We start from the raw sequence: 20737 nt of genomic DNA, 5'->3' as shown, positions 1-20737 counted from the left end.
GAAAGGAACCTTCACATCTAGATAGCTTGCTATCTTAATGTCCAGTGGGGATTTCCTTGGTTTTCTTAATCAACTCACACCATATTCAATAATCTTAAAAAGGAACAAGATAATCCTTCATCATACATTCCTAGGGGTCGGCGAACGGTCTTGGCCTAAGGAAGTCATAATGTAAGTCAAGAAGAGGTTGGGGGATAGGTCGTTAATTTTCATGGCGATCGCCCTCGAACCTATCTATGAAGACTCGAAGTGGGTCTCCCTCCTCTTGCCGGAGATTGAGGAGGGCAATTGTTGTGAGGTCGTGGCGGCGGCTGGTGTTGAATTGGGTGGTGAAGGCAGTCGTCAACTTGGTAAAAGAATCAATGGTGTAAGGGGGCAAACTCATGAACCATTCCAAGGCGAAGCCTCTAAGTGCCACTGAGAATGACATGCATAGGACAACATCGTCGGTGGAGTACATGCCAATTTGGTTAGTGTAGATGGACACGAACTCATCTAGGTCTGTCCTGCCGTCATAAGTGACTATGGGCGCCTTCCACTTATGGGGTAGGGGGTTTCGGTGATACCATCCACAAAGGGGTGCCTACGGTTCCTTCTGGAGGATAGGGGTCCCCAACTTCGGCATTTGGGGCCACGGTTGGGACTTCCACTACTCCACTTCTCGTGGATACCATTATCTCTGGGGTCGTTGTCAGGATTTGCGAAATACTTTTCGACCCCACGGTGGGCACAATTGTTCTTATGGGACCAAGCTGTAATCCGCAAATCTGTTGAAGGGTCTGGATATCTAGCTTCTGACGATCTTCTCCTACTCCGGTTGGGCTCCGAGGATGGCTCAGGGGAACCTACAAAAGAGACTCTGATGCATAAGTTAGCACTGGTGATGTCAGAATCTTAGGGAATATATTAATGCGTAATTAATGCATGGAGTAACGTGCTATATATATATATATATATATATATATATATATATATATATATACTACTTTACCTGTGAGTCCTACATACAATGGCCTTTGGAGGCCCAAATACCCTTTTACCTTCTTGGGATCCACTGGCCATGGGTGAAAATACCAATAAGCCCCTTGAGGGTTATTAGTGGATCATTGTTGGTTATGATTGTGGAGTGCCGCGTCCCTTGAATGGCTCTTCTTAGTATGCGGTACCCGGTACCCGACCTAGGGAGTTGATGGTGGCCATGCACGGTTAATGACTTTCGGGATACCGCCCTCGGTAGGTTGCGTACCATGTATTATGTGCGTCTGTGGTATGATTGGGAGAATAACTTTAAGTGGGTTGTGTAACACCCCAAATTTTGGGATGTCACGGAACGTTAGAAATTTTTTTTACGTTAAGCGGAAAAGCATTATCATTGAAAATATACTAATAAAAAACTTTTCATTTAATTTAAATTACACAATTCCAAACGTCACTTTGTCAAAAACTTCCAATAACATTTGCGAATAAAAGATAATTACATAATTTTAGAATCTGATTTAAAACAACTAAATATATCATAAAAACTCCAGAGTCCACCCCAGCCTCTCGTCAATCTACTCCAAGCCAAGATTATCTGCAATATCATCTGCTCCCGTATAACACACACGTTATACGATCATCGTACATACAACAAACACACAAACAAACAAATAGGGGTAAGCTAACATAAACAATGATATTTATAAAAGAAATTCATAACTAAAACATGTCCAATAATACTCAACATCGCATTCAAGTAAAACTTAACCAAAATGCAATCCATCATGCCAAACCAAACATAACATCACATTGATCTCAATTCTTCACATATAGTAATTATAATCACTCTTTGGTTTTTCGCGGCCTCTCACCCCACAACAACATCTAGTTTCCTAAAACAGACGGTTCAATGTGTTCCGCTTAATGCAGCCAGACTGTCTCCCTTATTCCTCAAGGAATTATGAGTAAAAACGTCAATGCATCACACATTGGGCACTATACTTGCAACGAGCCGAAATAAAGAGAAACATCTTTCCCCTCCCCACTGCTTCACACAGGCGAGAGGGTACCACACTCGAACCAATCATTTACCATTGCTTCACACAGGCGAAAAGGACCCCTTTCCACTGCTTCACACAGGCGAAAGAGTCTTCACTAGGTTCCTAGGTACTGAAAACCTCACACAACACTTAATTCCACCAAGAGTTCTTCAAGCAAGGCAAACACTTCCAACATGTAACACATGAGAATTACGGATTTCCAACAACACACCACCACATCATGCATAGCAATAGTTCCATAACAAATTAACACCACCACATCATGCTTGAAAATATAAAGTTTGATAACATAAACCCGTCAACTTATCAAATAATACATTCAAGCAATGAACTCTACAAGTGGTTTCCAAACCAAAAGAAACAATAAACAACTAAAGCACCAAGCCACCATTTTAATTCTCTAACATGGAACTAGAATATTACATATAACCAAGAAAAAGAAATAGCATTGATATTGCAACTATGTGGGTCCCTGGTTTTATTCTAAGCACATTCAATGAGTTAGAAATAGACATGTTATAAGGAATGTAAACGAAACTAAAAGTTGTGACCATCTAAAATAACACCATGCATTTACCGTAAATGTTACAACCAAAAACCTCACAAAGAAATAAAAGTAAGTTTATACGTTGTTCCATAAAAAAATGCCATGCTAAAACTTTAATATGATTACAAAAGTGAACTTGAAGAAAATAAGAAGAAAAACAGAACCTCCACCTATCTTTTACGTAAAGTTGCCACCAAAATCCAAGAGAGAGGTAAATAAGAATGTGGGTCCCATGCGGAAATTGTGAACCAATGCATGTGCACCCTACGATTTCCAAAACATTTTGTACTGCAACCAATGAAAATTCAATGAAAAGCCTAGAAAACCTAGTGAACTACCGCTGCAATGAAAAACCATACCTGCATGCCATTAATTAAAAAGAAAATCCAACCTAAATAAACTAATGTAATAGTAATATAATTACCCCACCCATTAATTACACTACTTATATATATATATATATATATATATATATATATATATATATATATATATATATATATATATATATATATATATATGGCAATTCATTTAACCATGGGTTTGTATACAATATAAAAAGGAAAAGAATAATCATAATGAATGAAAATTGCCTTTGCATGCTGCACCGTAAACTAAAGAAACCAAAGGGTTCTCCAACAAGCCACCAATGTTAACGACTACAACTCCTCCAAAGTGATGTGAATAGTTTAAAGAAAAAGAGACAAAAGCAAAACCATGGCCCCTGTCCATCTCTCGTGTGAGCACGCACACACACATAAGCACATAGTGTTTGGTCAATGATTGACAACGAATAAATGAATGAAGAAAAGAGAATAAAAATTGTTGAAACCAAAAACATCCAAATCTTGAGCACTATGTACGCAAACTAAACAACCATGGTACCAATCATCAATGTTCTGTTATAAAAATACGAGAAAACAAGGAAAACGAACCCAGTGTAGCTTCCTCTAAAATCCCCAGAATGAAAGGCATGAGATGCTAGTGAACTAAGAAAACTGCACCCAACGAAAAGGAAACCCAACGTTTAAAGGTTTATACACCCACTGGACAAGGAAACATAGTAACAAAAGCATTCAAGCATCAAACCACACAAAAAACAAAGTTAACTTTCACTATACCCTACACATGCATACTTTTCAAGTTTATTCGTCAAAAAGAAAGCAAAAGAAGAAAGCAAGGTTGACTTCTCCTACCTGGACTTGGTTCATCACTAAGCATTTCTTTCACAGCCTCCGCTTTCACTCTCCATGTTTCTCCAACTCTCCTCTCCCTTTCATCTTTTTCCCACATTTTAGAAACCTAAAACTATTATATCTTCTCTCCTAAAATCTTATCTTTTTGTCTATAATTAACATATTTTCTGTTTATATTTAAAATAATAAAATATATTATTTGGCCATTTGGCCTTTTTATAAAAGAATGGCAGCAAAGATTTTCCCAAAAGAAAAGAAAACAGATTTGACTAAAAAAAACCAACAACCACATATATATATATATATATATATATATATATATATATATATATATATATATATATAATGTACCATGCACGTTAAGTGAATGGAGATGCAATTCCAATTCCATTCCGTAAATCTCTGCATCGTGAATGAGGAGAGATTCAATGTTATAAAGTTTCGTGGGCCCCACAACTTAAATGAGAAAGAAAAGAAAACATAATTTAACCACCAAGCCAGATGTTTTCTCACGTCATAATAAGCACAAATTGGTTATATACACAAATCCCCAATCTTAAATATAATATTAAAATTTAAAATAAATAAAACAATACCTTACATCACTTAAATAATTATTATAAATACAATAATAACTTAAATCACTCAATTAATAATTATTTCATATTTCATAATTTATCACCTAATTAAATTAAATAAATCAACATCTTAATCAAGTCATTAATTTTTTTTCGTATGTTTCTCTTTAGTCTAATTTTTCTCGGGTCTTACAGGTTGTAATTGAAATTTGTGTGTCTTTTGTAATTCTGATGGTTAAAGCTCCTATATAAGCTGAACCATTTTCATCAATGAAGGCAAGCTGAGTTTTATTCAAAAAATATAAGAGTTTTATCTCTTTTATCTTAGTGAGAGTGATTCTCCTAAGTTCTTGAGTTATTCAAGAATCCCTGAGTTTTATCAAAGGTCCTTTATCCATTTGTGTGTTTAAACTCTTATGATTATCTTTCATTCTTGGAATTGTGATGTGTATCAATTTCCGCTCCATCTTCTTATATGTTTGCATTTTCTCATTTTAAATAATTTCTCAAATTTCTTGCTTATTAGCATTTCAACCTTGATAGATCAGTAAAACGAATCCAACCCTGTGGATTCATATCGTTTCGTATTCACAGCCTGGCTATCTAGATTTGGAATAGGAATAGAAGTTTATTGTACAAGGTGTTTAATCGAAGGCCACCCATGTTTAGTTGCATTCGATTACGGAAGTAACAACAATGTTGTGAGACAAAGATTGGTGGAGAAACTCTAGTTACCAACAACCTTTCATCCGAATCAAGCATAGATCAAATTCAATACTTGGCAATGTGTGAAAGAGGTATTATGTGATATTCCTCCCATGGTCTCTTATCATATTCTTTTGGGATGGGCATGGCTTCGTTTTAAAACACTCAATCTTGATGAACGTTCCCTTTATTTGAGGCACGAGGGACATAAAATGAAGTTGAAATTTATGACACCAAGACAAATTAGTGAGGATCAACATAGGCTGAAAGAGAAAATAGAAAAAGAAACAATAAAAACTGCAGAAGGAAGGGAAAATGAAGAAAAAGAGATGGAAGTAGAGAAAAATATGATGGAAAGTTTATTCATCAATGTTTTTTCTTCTACAGTTTGTAATGTCATTTTACATGAACAAAAGGATAAGCATGTGAATGAAACACACCAACTTCCATGTTTGAGAAGGAAGCTTGTTCATAGTGCTTTATAATGCATTTGGTCCACTCATGAGAAGCAAATTCGTCAAACACAATTCATGGAATTATTTATTGTTACATATCAAGGTGGGGTAGTGTTGGCAAGAAAAGTGCTCCAGGAAAAATTATTTTGCATTTTTGAAAAAGGTTTTCTGAAAAGAAATAAGTTGAAAGCTTGTTGAGTAGACTTCCAGGAAAGAGATATGTGTCTCAATGGACAATTTAAGTACCTTATCTTTCCTTAGCCAAAGTGTTTCCCAACTAGTTTCACAAATTTCCCAACAAAAATCCTTAAACAAAAACTATGGTTAAAAAATAAACAAAAAGAATAAAATCAAAAGAATAAAAATAAAAATAAGAACTAAAATGATAAAAATTCTAACCGTGCTCCCCAGCAACAACGCCAAATTTGATAACGTTGTCGTTGATACGATCAAATTAATACTACTTATCTTTAACAACTTCAGTATTGTTAAGAAAGTAGTTAAGAAAATAGAAAGGGTAAAGTAACCCAAAGTTGTCTCCCAACGAACACGGAATTGATTTTTAACAAGTTAGTTCTTATAAAATCTATACAAAACAATTAGTCAAATAAAATAATAAAAATATGGGAGGATTAAGATAAAAAGATAAAATAAGATAGAAACAATAATAGAGAAAATAGATTGATTCCATTGCTTTTTCAAAATAGATTCATCATCGGTTATCTAAAGATTATTGCTCCATTAATTATTGTTGTAGATTTACAAATTAATCAATGTAAAGTCTTAATTAATTTGTTGGCGTTCTCACTTTTAACCAAAGTACAGTCTCAATTAAAAGTGAGAACTTTTAGATTATCCATAGTAAATTCAACCAAAGTACACTCTCAATCAAATTTACTATGCCTAATCATGTCTATTCATTTATCTTCTCACCAAATAAAAAGCTTAATTAATCAAAGTAAAGTCTCAATTAATTTTAGTTAGAGTAAATATCTTTAATCAAAGTAAAGTCTCAATTAATTTTAGTTAGAGTAAATACCTTTAATCAAAATAAAGTCTCAATTATTGGTAAAAACTCATTCAATCACATGAAAGTTTATAAATAAAATCAAAGTAAAGTCTCAATTAAATTTAAAAACCCTTGAACTCATATGATCAACATGCATATAGATTTAAAATCATTACTTTTTGTCAACACTCAATTTTGTCCGGTTAATAAAAACAATTAACTAAATTTTTTTTTTTAAAAAAAAAAAAAGAGAAGAAAAAACACATCACAAAAAATCAACATTAATTTGGATGTACATATATACTCCTTTTCTTTTATTTAATTATTTGTTTTTGTTTTTAATTTTAATTTTAATTTCGTCTTGCTTTTTATTTATCTATTTTATTTATTTTATCTTGTTTTATTTTATTTTATGTTATTTTATTTTAATTTTTACTTCACTTTATCTTATTTTATTTTATCTTTTTTTAATTTCAATTTCCATTTTTATTTTTATTTTCACACCATTTTGTTTTTCTGCTCTTAAAAAAAATATGAAAAATATATATGAAATAAAAAAGAATAAATAATAATGAGAGTCATTTGACTTGACTCTGCCATGCAAAATATGGCCAGAGTTGTTGGGGGGGTTTTTGGACAGAAGAGGAAGAAAGGTTGGGGATTGGTGTGTCATGGTGGCAGCAAATAGAGGAGGCAGTCTGAGCATAGCAGTGCTGCCATGGCTAAAAGGCAACTCCACACATAAGCAAAGGGGGGGAACCGTTTGAAAAAAAAACTGGCTAGCAGAAAAAGAGGGAGGGGGCGAGAGACACAGGGCTAACTGGCAGCAGAGAAAAGATTTCAAAATATATCCAGAGCAACAAAAGAAAAAGAACTTCCTAGCACAAAGGAGCTCGAACAGATTTTCATCACATAAGAGGAACAGAAGATGGCAGAATAACACTTGGAAAAGAAAAAGCAAACGAGCAAAAAAGGAAAGAAGAATCGTTTGAGTCGCGTAGACACTGATAGGGAGGACTGCGAGAGGTAAGCACTTCATTTGCATACTTGAATGTGAACCTGATGCAGCTGCGTCGTGCTTGAGATTGAACATAATATAGTCATATATACTGGGCTTGGCTTGTCATTTATTTAGCTCATTGAATATGTTGTATGCATTACTACACTGAATCTTTCATCATCATCCTAGTCATCCTCACACCTTCATCGTACCTCCACTTTTTAAAAATGGGGTTTTATCACCATCATTCATCCACCACCTTCACGCTCTCACCATTCCATAATCTCCAGATCAGTTTCATCCACCAATCCCTTATCCTCTATGGTTCATCATTCTTCATGATCCATCAACACTTTCACTCGCTTCATACTCATTTTCACCAACACACAACTAACACACGAACGAGCCAATATCTGTCTTGACTCACCTTCAAGTTCATTCACCTGCACAAAAACCAGAGAGAACAAAACCCACATGCTTAGAACACATTGACATACTCTTGATCATCTTCTTCACGCCGCAACCCTAACTTTTCACCACAAATCAACCAATCTCGCACAGTACACCAAACACCAAACACTCGCGTCTCAAATTCGCCGAAATAACCCAACACAAATCAAAAAAAAAAAAACAAAAAAACAAGAGAATGGAAACCCTCGCCGGCGGCGATTCGAAGCTCGTCGACGGTGGAACGTGATCGCGTGACGTTCTCGAACCGGGTCGCGGTGTGGTCGGCACGATGGTGGCGAGTTGAGGGAGTCACGACGCCTTTCTCTCTCGCGGAAGAAGAGAGGCAAGGATTGGGATGAGTGGGCGCTGGTGTGACGCCAACGAAGGCCGGAGTTCGAGCTTCCATGGCGCTCGCGTGTCCCGATCGTGGTGGCTGGTACGGTGGCGGCAAGTCTTGGTTGGCTACGGAGGTGCGACGAAGGAGCCTCGCGCGCAGGAGAAAGAAACGAGGTTCTCGCCGACGGCACTGCCGATGGTGATTAGCGTCGACGGCGTGGCCTCTCGCCGGTGATGGGACGTGCGGTGGCGGCTCAGACGTTGTGGTGTGCGGTGATAGGAAGAAGAGCTGCGTGTGTGTAGACATTAGGTTAATTAGGTTAGTTGGTTTTAGAAAGAGTTGAACACTGCTCCGCGCACCCCCCTCTTTCAGCTTCACCCCTCCTGGTTTTGGATCCATTAGGATTTTCACAAACGCACCCCCTTTTTTATCTCTACACCTCCATGTTCATCTTTTCTTTTCTTCGTGCACCACCATTTTAATATTCTACACCTCCATGTTCATCTTTTCTTTTCTTCGTGCACCACCATTTTAATATTCTCACTCTCTTGCATTTTTGAATCATGTTTGCTTCCTTCCCGCACCTCCTTTATCTTTATTCTTGCGCACCCCCCCTGTTTTTTTTAATTGCAGCCCTTGCTTCACTATGCATACACCTCCCAATATCTGCTGACGACACCACCATGTTTACTGACCCCACTCCCCTGACATGCTTTATAGTGTTTTTGGGCTTGTTTTATATTTACTTGTTACACTCTCATTTTTATTGTACACACCCAATTTACTTCATGTACATCTCGCTAATCACTCATGTACCCCCATATTTTGTTTTCCACTTTCATCCTTCTTAATTAAATTATTTCTTTTTGTTTATTTATTTATTTATTTATTTTTATTTTTATTTATTTTTTTTTTGTTTTTTTATTTTTGTTATTTATTTATTTTTGTTTATTTATTTATTTATTATCATAATTATTATTATTATTATTATTATTATTATTATTTTCTTTTATTCCTAGAAAACCAAACATTTGAAAATTATTAAAAATTACAAAAAAGAAAAATAGAAAATCTAAAAAATGAAAAATTTTCTCTTTCACTTTATTGTGTCTGTCCGGTCGCTCGCACCGTGTGACACTTATTTTCTAAAAATACCAAAAATAGTTTCTTTTCTCTTTTAGTGTCTGTCCGACCGTTCGCGTCGTGTGACACACATATTTTCAAATAATTCAAAAATACCAAAAAAATATATTAAATTTCAAAAATATAAAAACATCAACATTTTCAAACAAAAGTCCTTTAAGAACTACGTGATCCTTGATTCTCCACCGTGAGATACGTAGGAGCAAGGCCAGTCCTTGTCAGGTTCACCTCCAAAAAATCAAATCATTTTCTCAATTGTTTTCCAAATCGTTTCTCTAAAGAACTACGTAACCCTGACTTCTCATTTTGAATGAGAATACGTAGGACCAAGGTCAATCCTTGTCGGGCCCAAAAAAAATACTTTTTCTCTTAGCATTTTTGTCTCATTATTTTTGGGGAAAATTAATATTTTGAAAATCACGTCAGCTTTGCATTTTTTATTAAAGGTACCGCCCTCGGGCGGGCGCAGTAAGGTGCTAACACCTTCCTTACGCGTAACCGACTCCCGGATCCAAAATCTGGTTTTTCGCAGACTTATTTTATTTTCATGGTTTTCCATAGTTTTTCCAGAATAACTATGGTGGCGACTCCCAAATCTTTTTTAAACCCGTTTTCTTTTTTTCGGTTCGCCTTCCCGTCGCGATTCCGGTTGCGACACTTTTTACGTGATTCAAAGATAAAAGACATAGAGCAATTGAAACCTCAACAATAATAAAAAGAACAAAGAAATTAATTGATCTAACCTCAGAATCTCAATTAAGAAATTACAATGGAATCAACCCAAGAAGTTTAACAATCCATGGAATGCGAAAGTAAAAATAGAAGAATGGAGAGAGAGAAAGGAAACGAAATTCAGGGGAAGTTCCTCTTAGAGTATTTCCCCGACAGTGTCAAGTATGCCAAGGAGGTGGAGTTCCTCCAACTAACTCAGGGGAGCAAATTTGTGACTGAGTACACTGCGAAGATCAAGCGTCTCAGTCGCTTTTACACTCTACCGCTCAACAAAGAATGGAGGTGCCGCAAATTTGAGAATGGTCCCCGCGGTGATATCCGCTTGATGGTGGCTCCCTTGTCCATCAAGGACTTTGTTGCTCTATGGAGAAGGCCAGGGTGATGGAGAAGATGAAGCGAAAGATAGAAGGCCAGCGTGCGCAACAATTACAACAACCGTAGAGGACTGGTGGACCATCTGGGTCCAAACCTAGACATAAGGAGCAGAGGAGGCCATATGATAGACCGAACCATTAGTCCCTGGGGTCTAGGAGTTTCTCTCCCTAGCAGGGCCGAGTACAATGCTATATCTGTGGAGGCCCTCACCTAAGGAATGCCTGCCCGCATATGGAAGGTTACCGCCGGTGCATAAATTGTGGCAAGGAAGGCCACTTTAGGAAGGATTGCCCCAACCTTGCTAGAGTAGTGACACGCCCTCCAGTCCAGACTCCTCACCAGCATCAGTGGAGGGACTTAGGCAACAGGCCTTAAGCGACGGGCAGAGTCTACACTGTGACAGGAGTAGAGGCTGCACGCTCGAGTAACCTTGTTATGGGTTATTGTGTGATTTCTGGGATGATATGCTGTGTGTTATATGATTTTGGAGCGACACACTTCTTTGTGTGAAATACATGTGTGGAATGGTTGGGTCTGTCGGTGTGCGAGCTGTAGTGTTAGCTTACGGTGTCTACTCTGGCGTCGGGTTTGGTCAGGACGTCGTCCTTATGTGCTAGGTGTCCAATGGAGGTAGAGGGACGCAGGTACAAGGTGAATTTGATATGCCTACCTCTACAGGAGTTGGAGGTGATCTTGGGGATGGATTGGCTCTCTACCAATCGCATTCTTATAGATTGTCGAGAAAAGAAGCTGTTTTTTCCCAACTCAGAGGAGCCTGAGTTGATAACATCTCAAAGGGTTGTGAAGGAACTACAGGGGGGTGCACAGTGTTACATCATCTTCACGCATCTAGGGTGGAGAAAGAGGAGAGGATGTCAGTTATACCGGTCGTACATGAGTTTGAGGATGTATTTTCGGACAAGGTGCTAGGGTTGCCTCCCCATAGAGAAGTGGAATTCTCTATCGATCTAGTACCAGGAACCGGTCCGGTATCGATGGCTCCATACTGTATGGCTCTGGCAGAGTTAGTGGAACTCAAGAAACAAATTGAGGAGCTGATGGAGAAACAATTTATCTGACCTAGCACTTCGGCTTGGGGAGCCCCAATGTTGTTGGTGAAGGAGAAGGATGGGAGTTCACGCCTGTTTGTGGACTATAGGCAACTGAACAAGATGATGATCAAGAATAAGTATCCGCTCCCAAGAATTGACGACTTGATGGATCAGTTGCATGGGTCGCAAGCATCCGCTGAATCCGACCAGGATATATGTATCTGGATGAGTCGAGTCGTGTCTTAGTGTATTGTTTGAAAAGTCATAACATTCTTGGTTTATACGTGTATATGGGATTGTGAAAATATATTTGATTGTATGGATGAAATCTTTTGTGCTCTAGCTAACCCTACTTTCATTGTTGTGTGTTCTGCTGTGTGGTACTCTCTTTTGCGATGATCATGAACTTATTGGTGTGAGCAGATGCGAGGAACACCCGTGGACAACAGGGAGGTGATGGTTCCGCTGCATAGTCCGCGTGGACTGGACCTTATCCCTTAATGGGCTTTTCTTTAGGGTTATGGCCGATGTATTGCTTTATGCTTTATTACTCTACTTTCATCTGTTAAACTTTTCAACTGGTTTTCTGTTGGCATCGTGGTGTGCCTAGTTTTGTAGGGGTGGTGCGAAGGACCCTATGACTGTGTTGTTGTATTATTTGTGTGTGGCGTTTCTTTTAATTACGCTTATTAATTAAATGGGACGTTACAAAGAAAGGAAACGAAATTAGGCCCCCTTAAGGGTTCCAAAACTCTAAAGTCCCGAGCTTGTTATTTTTGCTTCTCCCTTGGTCTCTTTATATAGGACTTGGACTGGGCTTTTTTGTTGCTAAAACCTCTCAAATATCTTTTAAAATAAAGATAAAGATAAATATTCAAAGATATTTCGAGAGATCTAAACTATTTGACAAATATACTTTGGTTAATAATTTATGATATAATTAAATAAATAAATTATTTAAAGATATCTAATAAATTATTAAAAAATAATATTTGCATTAATTTTCTCAATAAGCCATTTTTAATCCTGTAGTCCAAATTTGCAAAGACATCCAAAAATATCAATATTTACAACTAAACCCTTCTCGTTTGACCAGCTTTGACCAGTTTTGAACATTTGACCAGAGTTGACGGTTTGATTGTCCATTGATAAGATGACACGTGGCATCCTAGCTCATTCTCTCACATCAGCCTTCTCTTTCCTTCGTTAGGGATTCAACTTCCCCTAGGCTTGTGAATGATGGCTGCCACGCTTCTAGGCGCGTGATGTAGGTTTTCGACGAGCGGAGCAGATACGTGAATGTTGTTGTTGCTGGTTGAGGTTTGTTCCTGCGTGAATGGTTCACATTTGTAATGGTGGAGAATGAAGATGCGCGAGATGGAAGATAATTCCATGGTGGTTGCGTTGGTCATGGTGGTTGAAACAGATGCGTGTTCGAAGTGCTTCTTCGCAGTTGCAAGTGGCTCCCGGCAGCGAAAATGTGGTGAAGATGGAGGCTAGGGTTTCTGGTTGTGTGAAGATAAAGATGATGATGTGGCAAATGTTATTGGCTCAATTTCTTTAGTTGATGAAGGATTATCTTGTTCCCTTTTAGAGTTATGAATATGGTGAAGTTGTTTAAGAAAGCTTTTTGAAAATTCCCACTGGACATTAAGATAGCATGCTATCTAGATGTGAAGGTTCATTTCTCAAGCTCATGAAAGGAAGAAGAGAGTTGGATTCAAGCTTAAACACACACGGCAATAACAACACTAAAGAGCAAAATGAAAGAAGAAACAATAAAAATGGAAAGCATAGAAGATGAAGAATGGAAGAAGCACGCCACTCATAGGGGGGGATCTAAGCCAACCAAGCCCTAGAGATGAGTGATGGTGCCGCCACTTGCAAGCAAGATAAGGCAAAGGTGAGTTCACTTCTAGGAAGGAGAGCTCACGAAAATTTAAAGGTTGAAACACAATAGTTTAGAAACAAAATGATCAACCCTTTTACAAGACAAGGAGCACCCTTTAAATAGGAGTTCATAGGGGTCCTTTAGCAAATACAAAAACATGAAAAAGGATTAACTAGCAAACCCTAAACCTAATGTGAGAGTGAGTCTTGGCCAAGTGAAGGAAGATGATTGGTGGAGGCATTCCCATGAGGATTCTAGGCCAAAAGAGGAAGGAGACCAAGTGACCTTCTAAGGCATAAACCACAAAGGCAAAAGGAGACAAGGTACATGTCTACTTTTGCTTTTGCTTTATGCTTTTTGCTTTCCTCTCTCTTCCACTTCATCCAAGTGCTCCAATCACCAAGTGCCACCTAGCCATGCTCTACTTCCTCTTAATTACCTACAAAACAAGACAAACAAGGATTAGCATGTTGGTTTAAGTTAATCTAATCTTGGTCAAAGGTCAACTTTGGATCAAAGTCAACAAGTCAACCAAAATAAATCAACTAGAAACCAACTTAGGGAATTCAAACTAAAGTAATGCAAAACAAAGATAAAGGTGATGGAATAGAAGACTCCCCTCTAGACATGCTTCTAGTGATCCTTCTTGATGGAGCTTCTAAGGAGGTGGTCATGCCTTCATCATCCTCCCCTTCTTGGAGAGAATTCGACCACGAATTCTTAAACCCTACATCAAAAGGAGAAAGGTCACAAACATTAAATGAGTTACTTATGTTGTAGCTTGGGGGTAAGTCTAACTCATAAGCATTGTTGTTAATTCTCCTAATGACTTGAAAGGGGTCATCCCCTCTAGGGAGGAGCTTATACTTCCTTTGAGTAGGGAATCTCTCCTTTCTTAAGTGAATCCAAACCCAATCTCCCTCTTGGAAGATGACTTCCTTTCTTCCCTTATTACCATCCTCTTGTTGTTTCTTAACTCTCCTCTCAATGGTTTCCTTAACTTGTGAGTGCAAGTCTTGGATGTACTTGGCTTTGGTCTCACCATCTTGGCAAGTCCATGCCTCATGAGTGGGTAGGGGAAGGAGGTCTAAGGGAGTTAGGGGATTGAACCCATACACAACCTCAAAAGGGGAATGAGAAGTAGTGGAATGCACAACCCTATTGTAGGCAAACTCTATGTGGGGAAGAAGTTCCTCCCACTCTCTAATGTTTTGCACTATCATACATCTTAGCATTTGCCCTAGGGTTCTATTAACCACCTCGGTTTGGCCATCACTTTGGGGATGACAAGTGGTGGAGAAAAGAAGCTTGGTGCCAAGTTTACCCCACAAGGTTCTCCAAAAATGGCTTAGGAACTTGGAGTCCCTATCACTTACAATGGACCTAGGTAGGCCATGTAGTCTTACCACTTCCTTGAAGAAAAGATTTGCAATATAAGTTGCATCATCAATCTTATGGCAAGGAATGAAATGGGCCATCTTAGAGAACCTATCCACCACTACAAAAATGGAATCCCTACCTTTTTTGGTCCTTGGGAGACCTAAGACAAAATCCATAGAAATGTCAACCCAAGGCTTGGAAGGGATAGGCAAGGGGGTGTAAAGACCATGGGGTTGGACTCTAGACTTGGCTTTCATGCATGCTATGCAACCTTTGCAATGCCTATCTACATGCTTCCTCATGTGAGGCCAATAGAAGTGTTCCTTCAAGACTTCCAAAGTCTTGTTTGGCCCAAAATGCCCCATTAATCCTCCCTCATGTGCCTCTCTAATGAGTGAGGCTCTTAAGGAACCTTGGGGAATGCAAAGTCTCTTACCTTTGAAAAGATATTGATTGAGAAGGTAAAAGTCTTTGTAAGCCCCTTGGTGGCACTCACTAAGAATGGGGGAGAAATCAACATCCTTTGGATACAATTCCTTAATATGATCAAAACTAAGAAATTTAGTTTCAAGAATGGAAAGGAGGGAATGCCTTCTTGAAAGTGCATCCGCCACATTGTTAGCCTTTCCTTGCTTATGTTTGATCACATATGGGAATTGTTCTAAGAACTCTACCCACCTAGCATGTCTCTTGTTTAACTTGCCTTGATTTTTCAAAAATTTGAGTGACTCATGGTCACTATGTATCACAAACTCCTTTGAAAGAAGATAGTGTTGCCAAGTTTGCAAAGTTCTCACTTACATTCTTTGGGGGAGGCCAATCCTTGATTGCCATCACTTTTTCTTGGTCCACATGGACCCCATGTTGATTTATTTTGAAACCTAGGAAGATCACATGATCCATCCCAAACACACATTTCTCCATGTTAGCATACAAGGATGCCTTCCTTAAGGTTTCTAACACACTCCTTAAATGATGCAAGTGGTCATCTTGAGACATACTATAAATGAGAATGTCATCAAAGTATACCACAACAAACTTCCCTAAGAACTCTCTAAGAACATGGTGCATGAGTCTCATGAATGTACTAGGTGCATTGGTCAAGCCAAAAGGCATGACTAACCACTCATATAATCCAAACTTAGTCTTGAAAGAGGTTTTCCATTCATCACCTTCTTTGATTCTAATTTGATTGTACCCACTTTTCAAGTCTATTTTGGAAAATATGGTTGCACCATGTAACTCATCAATCAAATCATCTAACCTAGGAATGGGATGCCTATACTTGATGGTTATGTTGTTGATAGCCCTACAATCTATGCACATTCTCCATGTTCCATCCTTTTTGGGGACTAGGATCACGGGCATTGCACAAGGACTCATGCTATGTTGCACCCACCCCTTTTCTAACAACTCATTCACTTGTTTTTGAATTTCTTTAGCCTCCTCGGGACTAGTCCTATAGGCTGGCCTATTAGGCAAAGATGAGCCTTGTATGAAATCAATTTGGTGTTCTATACCTCTTAGGGGTGGGAGACCCTTTGGAGGTTCTTGAAAAACATCTTTGAACTCATCTAAGACTAATGACAAGTCTAAGGGACATCTAGAGTGAGGGTTTTGGAAGGACGGGGAGGATTCACTAGGATAAGCTAGGAAGATGGGTTTTTGGGCAAGCATTACCTTCTTCACCCCTTTGAGGGTGATCATGCTCTTCTTGGACTCATTGCCATGCCCTTGCGCCTTCTTTTGCGCCTTCTCTTCTTTTCTTTTCTTAATCATTTGCAATTGGTCCTCATTGACTTCTCTTGGTGAAAGAGGTAGTAATGTGATCTTTTTGCCTTGGAAGCTAAAGGTAAACTTGTTAGCATGGCCATCATGAAAATCTTTTCTATCAAATTGCCATGGCCTTCCTAATAAAATGTGAGTTGCTTCCATGGGCACTAAGTCACATAATACCTCATCCTTGTAGTTTCCAATGGAGAAGTTAATAAGGACTTGTTTGTCCACTTTAATTTCACCTTCCTCACTAAGCCAAGAAAGCTTATAGGGCTTGGCATGAGGGATGGTTTTCAAGCCAAGCTTGTCCACAACCCTTGTGCTAGCCACATTAACACAACTTCCACTATCAATTATGAGGGAGCAAGTTTTGTTGTTGATTTGGCACCTTGAGTGAAAAATATTTTCTCTTTGGTTTTCAAATTCTTTAGGCACTTGGCCTAGCATGCGCCTAACCACCAACAAACCTCCTTCATTAGGTTTGATTTCATCCTCACTTGAAGATTGGGAAGAAGTGTGGGAGGAAGAACTTTTAGGGGAGGGGGGAGAAGAATGTTCACTTTCAACCTCTCCTTTAGGGTTCAAGATCATGTTCCTTTTTGTTGGGCAATTTGAAGCAATGTGACCATAGCCCAAACACTTAAAACATTTGATGGAACTAGTTCTTGAACTTTGAGAAGAGTTTGCATTTTCATGGGAGGTTCTAGACGAATTGGTCCTAGGTGGGTGGTCTTTGGAAGGAGGTTTCTCATCCTTTCTTTCTTTTCCTTTCCAAGTTCTAGAGTAGTATTCATTGTATGAAGTATTCCTCTTGGCCTCTTGTTTCTTTTTCAATTGACTTTCAACTTTTAAGGCCAAGTGTAAAATTTTGTCAAGAGTGGAATACTCATACAACTCAACTACATCTTGAACTTCTCTTCTAAGACCACTCACAAATCTAGCTACCTTTTCTTCTTCACTTTCAAATTGGAGTCCTACTTTGAGAAGCATTGACTCCATCATTTTAAAATATTCATTCACACACATAGACCCTTGTTGAAGCCTTTGGAGCTTCAAAAGAGTCTCCCTCCTATAGTAGGAAGGAACAAATCTAGCGCGCATCAAAGTTTTAATGTCCATCCAAGAGGCCGCGGGTGGCTCTTGGTTAATATTGTCCATACACAATTGATGCCACCATGTCATGGCATAATCTTCAAATTCTAAAACTACTAAATCTACTTGTTCTTGATTACTAACTAAATGAATATTGAAGATTTGGTCCACTTTTTGCTCCCACTCTATGTAGAGGTTTGGATCATTCTCCCCCTTGAACTTTGGAATCTTGATTGGTGGAGGTTGTCTTTGTGGGAGTTGATTGCGCCTTCCACCACCATCATAGCCATGTCTTCTTCTTCTTCCACCATGGCTAGAGTCCTCGGAAGAGGACCTCCTCCTTCTCCTCTCATCTTCCCTAAGCTCAAGTCTTTGGATGTGCTCTTGTAGGAAGATCTCACTTTACCTCCTATCCGCCTTCAATTGGTCAAAAGTTTCTCTCCTACTCACTTCCATCTCACGTAAGATGTTGGCAAGGGTTATTTGTCCACTTTCTTGGGCCATAGGAGTCACCATGGGAGGGGAATAAGGTGAGGCCGATTCCTCCTCTTCTTCTACCTCCAAGATTGGATCCATATTCATGTTCCTACACCAAAAACTCACCAAAAACCGAGACAAGGAAGAGGTTAGCTAACAAATAATTCCAAACCCGAGACCAAGTGTGGTCTTCTCAAGCACCCAAGTGTTTTTGATCACACTCCCAAAGCACACAAGCAAGGCTAGCACTCAAAAACCTTCCAAACAAGTGAAAACACCTTTAAAGAGATGAAAACCTTTTCAAAGCTCAAACAAGTGGCTCGGCCACAACACTCTAGGAAGACAAGGAAAAGAAAACTACTAAGACAAAACAAAGATTACCTAAAGACAAGCAAGCAAAGCTAAAAAAAAACAAGAAAGTTTAACTTCTAAGGAAACTTGTTTTTAAAGACAAAACTTGAACAAGACTAAAATAATGAAAAGCACTTTTAAGGACTCTATGGAAAGCATTTGAACAAGCCAAGATTATACCTCAAATTATGCATACACCATGAAAGATCATAACCAAGTCAAAGCATGGAACTAATTTGCCAATATCACCCAAAATCCAAGTATAAATTTTGGTAGCATAACACCTAGTAAAAATGGCCAAATGGATTCACCAAGCATTGTAAAAGCTCTCGGCCAAACTGTTTTTGGTCTTGAAAACACTTTTTCTTTTCAAAACTAGGTACTTCAAATGATGAGAAGGATGTTTTAGGGTGTCTTGAACACTTAGTTCCTTAAAATTAGGTCAAAATCAATTTCAAGGAGCATACAACAACACAAGGCATAGATCTCATGCAATAGTTCAAAAACTTAGAAGCATATGACAAGAGACTCAAGCAAAAGTTAGACACATTTAGAGACTCAACATGACATACACAAAGACACAAACATGTAGCTATCATGCATTTAAACTCATGGATTTGAGGCTCAAAGAGTAAGTATCAAAAGACATGTTATCCAACCACATTTAGGAGCAAAAGAGTCACAAAACCGAAGCCAAAATTGCCACAACATAACCTGAAAACGTTGTTTTTCGTATTCTCGGCAGCTCTGACCTTTGCTCACTCATTTGATCATAACTCTCTCCACAGAACTCCAAATGCGTTAATTCTTTTTTTGTTGGAAACTAGACTCACAGAGCTTTCTTTTGATATAAAGAACGTTACTTTTGGACCACTGAGCTAGCTGCAGTATTTTTTTCAAAAACGCACACGTTGCTGCCAGCACTGTTTTTTATGTGGACCACTCAAGATAGCTACACAAGACAAGGTTAGAACATGAAAACACCATATTCAAGGACAACCAAAGCTCTAGATACCAAATGATGAAGGATTATCTTGTTTCCTTTTAGAGTTATGAATATGGTGAAGTTATTTAAGAAAGCTTTTTGAAAATCCCCACTGGACATTAAGATAGCAAGCTATCTAGATGTGAAGGTTCATTTCTCAAGCTCATGAAAGGAAGAAGAGAGTTGGATTCAAGCTTAAACACACACGGCAATAACAACACTTAAAGAACCAAAATGAAAGAAGAAACATTAAAAATGGAAAGCATAAAAGATGAAGCATGGAAGAAGCACGCCACTCATAGGGGGGGATCTAAGCCAACCAAGCCCTAGAGATGAGTGATGGTGCCGCCACTTGCAAGCAAGATAAGGCAAAGGTGAGTTCACTTCTAGGAAGGAGAGCTCACGAAAATTTAAAGGTTGAAACACAATAGTTTAGAAACAAAATGATCAACCCTTTTACAAGACAAGGAGCACCCTTTAAATAGGAGTTCATAGGGGTCCTTTAGCAAATACAAAAACATGAAAAAGGATTAACTAGCAAACCCTAAACCTAATGTGAGAGTGAGTCTTGGCCAAGTGAAGGAAGATGATTGGTGGAGGCATTCCCATGAGGATTCTAGGCCAAAAGAGGAAGGAGACCAAGTGACCTTCTAAGGCATAAACCACAAAGGCAAAAGGAGACAAGGTACATGTCTACTTTTGCTTTTGCTTTATGCTTTTTGCTTTCCTCTCTCTTCTACTTCATCCAAGTGCTCCAATCACCAAGTGCCACCTAGCCATGCTCTACTTTCTCTTTATTACCTACAAAACAAGACAAACAAGGATTAGCATGTTGGTTTAAGTTAATCTAATCTTGGTCAAAGGTCAACTTTGGATCAAAGTCAACAAGTCAACCAAAATAAATCAACTAGAAACCAACTTAGGGAATTCAAACTAAAGTAATGCAAAACAAAGATAAAGGTGATGGAATAGAAGACTCCCCTCTAGACATGCTTCTAGTGATCCTTCTTGATGGAGCTTCTAAGGAGGTGGTCATGCCTTCATCATTAGTGGAGATTAAGCCCACGTGTCATGTGCTGATTGGCCAATTTTAAGAGTTGAGGATTGCCACATGGCAACATCTGAGTGCATCTATTTTATGAGTGGAAAAGGGGTGCAAATAGACAA

The 20737-nt window shown here is 38.5% G+C and overlaps 1 protein-coding gene and 1 long non-coding RNA gene across 3 annotated transcripts in view; one reads left to right on the top strand and one right to left on the bottom strand.

Moving 5' to 3' along the window:
- Window positions 1-1372: 1372 nt before the first annotated feature.
- LOC146887780 (uncharacterized) lies at window positions 1373-3889 on the bottom strand. Its single transcript, XR_014993665.1, has 2 exons — window positions 3783-3889; window positions 1373-1585 (listed from the first exon to the last, which is right to left on the bottom strand). It is a non-coding gene; the product is annotated as an uncharacterized LOC146887780 (long non-coding RNA).
- Window positions 3890-6863: 2974 nt separating this feature from the next.
- LOC114176550 (uncharacterized) overlaps window positions 6864-20737 on the top strand; it is a 28613-nt gene continuing 14739 nt past the window's right edge. Inside the window, exons 1-2 of one of the 2 annotated variants that reach the window (XR_003603020.2) lie at window positions 6864-7555; window positions 12042-12376. The gene's annotated coding sequence lies outside the window, so the exon portion shown is untranslated. Of the gene's footprint in view, window positions 7556-12041; window positions 12377-20737 lie in introns of those variants that run through there. The other variant, XM_085671511.1, reaches the window with a different exon arrangement.

This window comes from Vigna unguiculata, chromosome 3 (assembly GCF_037176805.1).
Source record: "Vigna unguiculata cultivar grain cowpea cultivar isolate G323 ecotype 2 chromosome 3, ASM3717680v1, whole genome shotgun sequence".
NCBI classification, from domain to species: Eukaryota; Viridiplantae; Streptophyta; class Magnoliopsida; order Fabales; family Fabaceae; genus Vigna; species Vigna unguiculata.
This window is presented reverse-complemented; position numbering and strand designations above follow the sequence as displayed.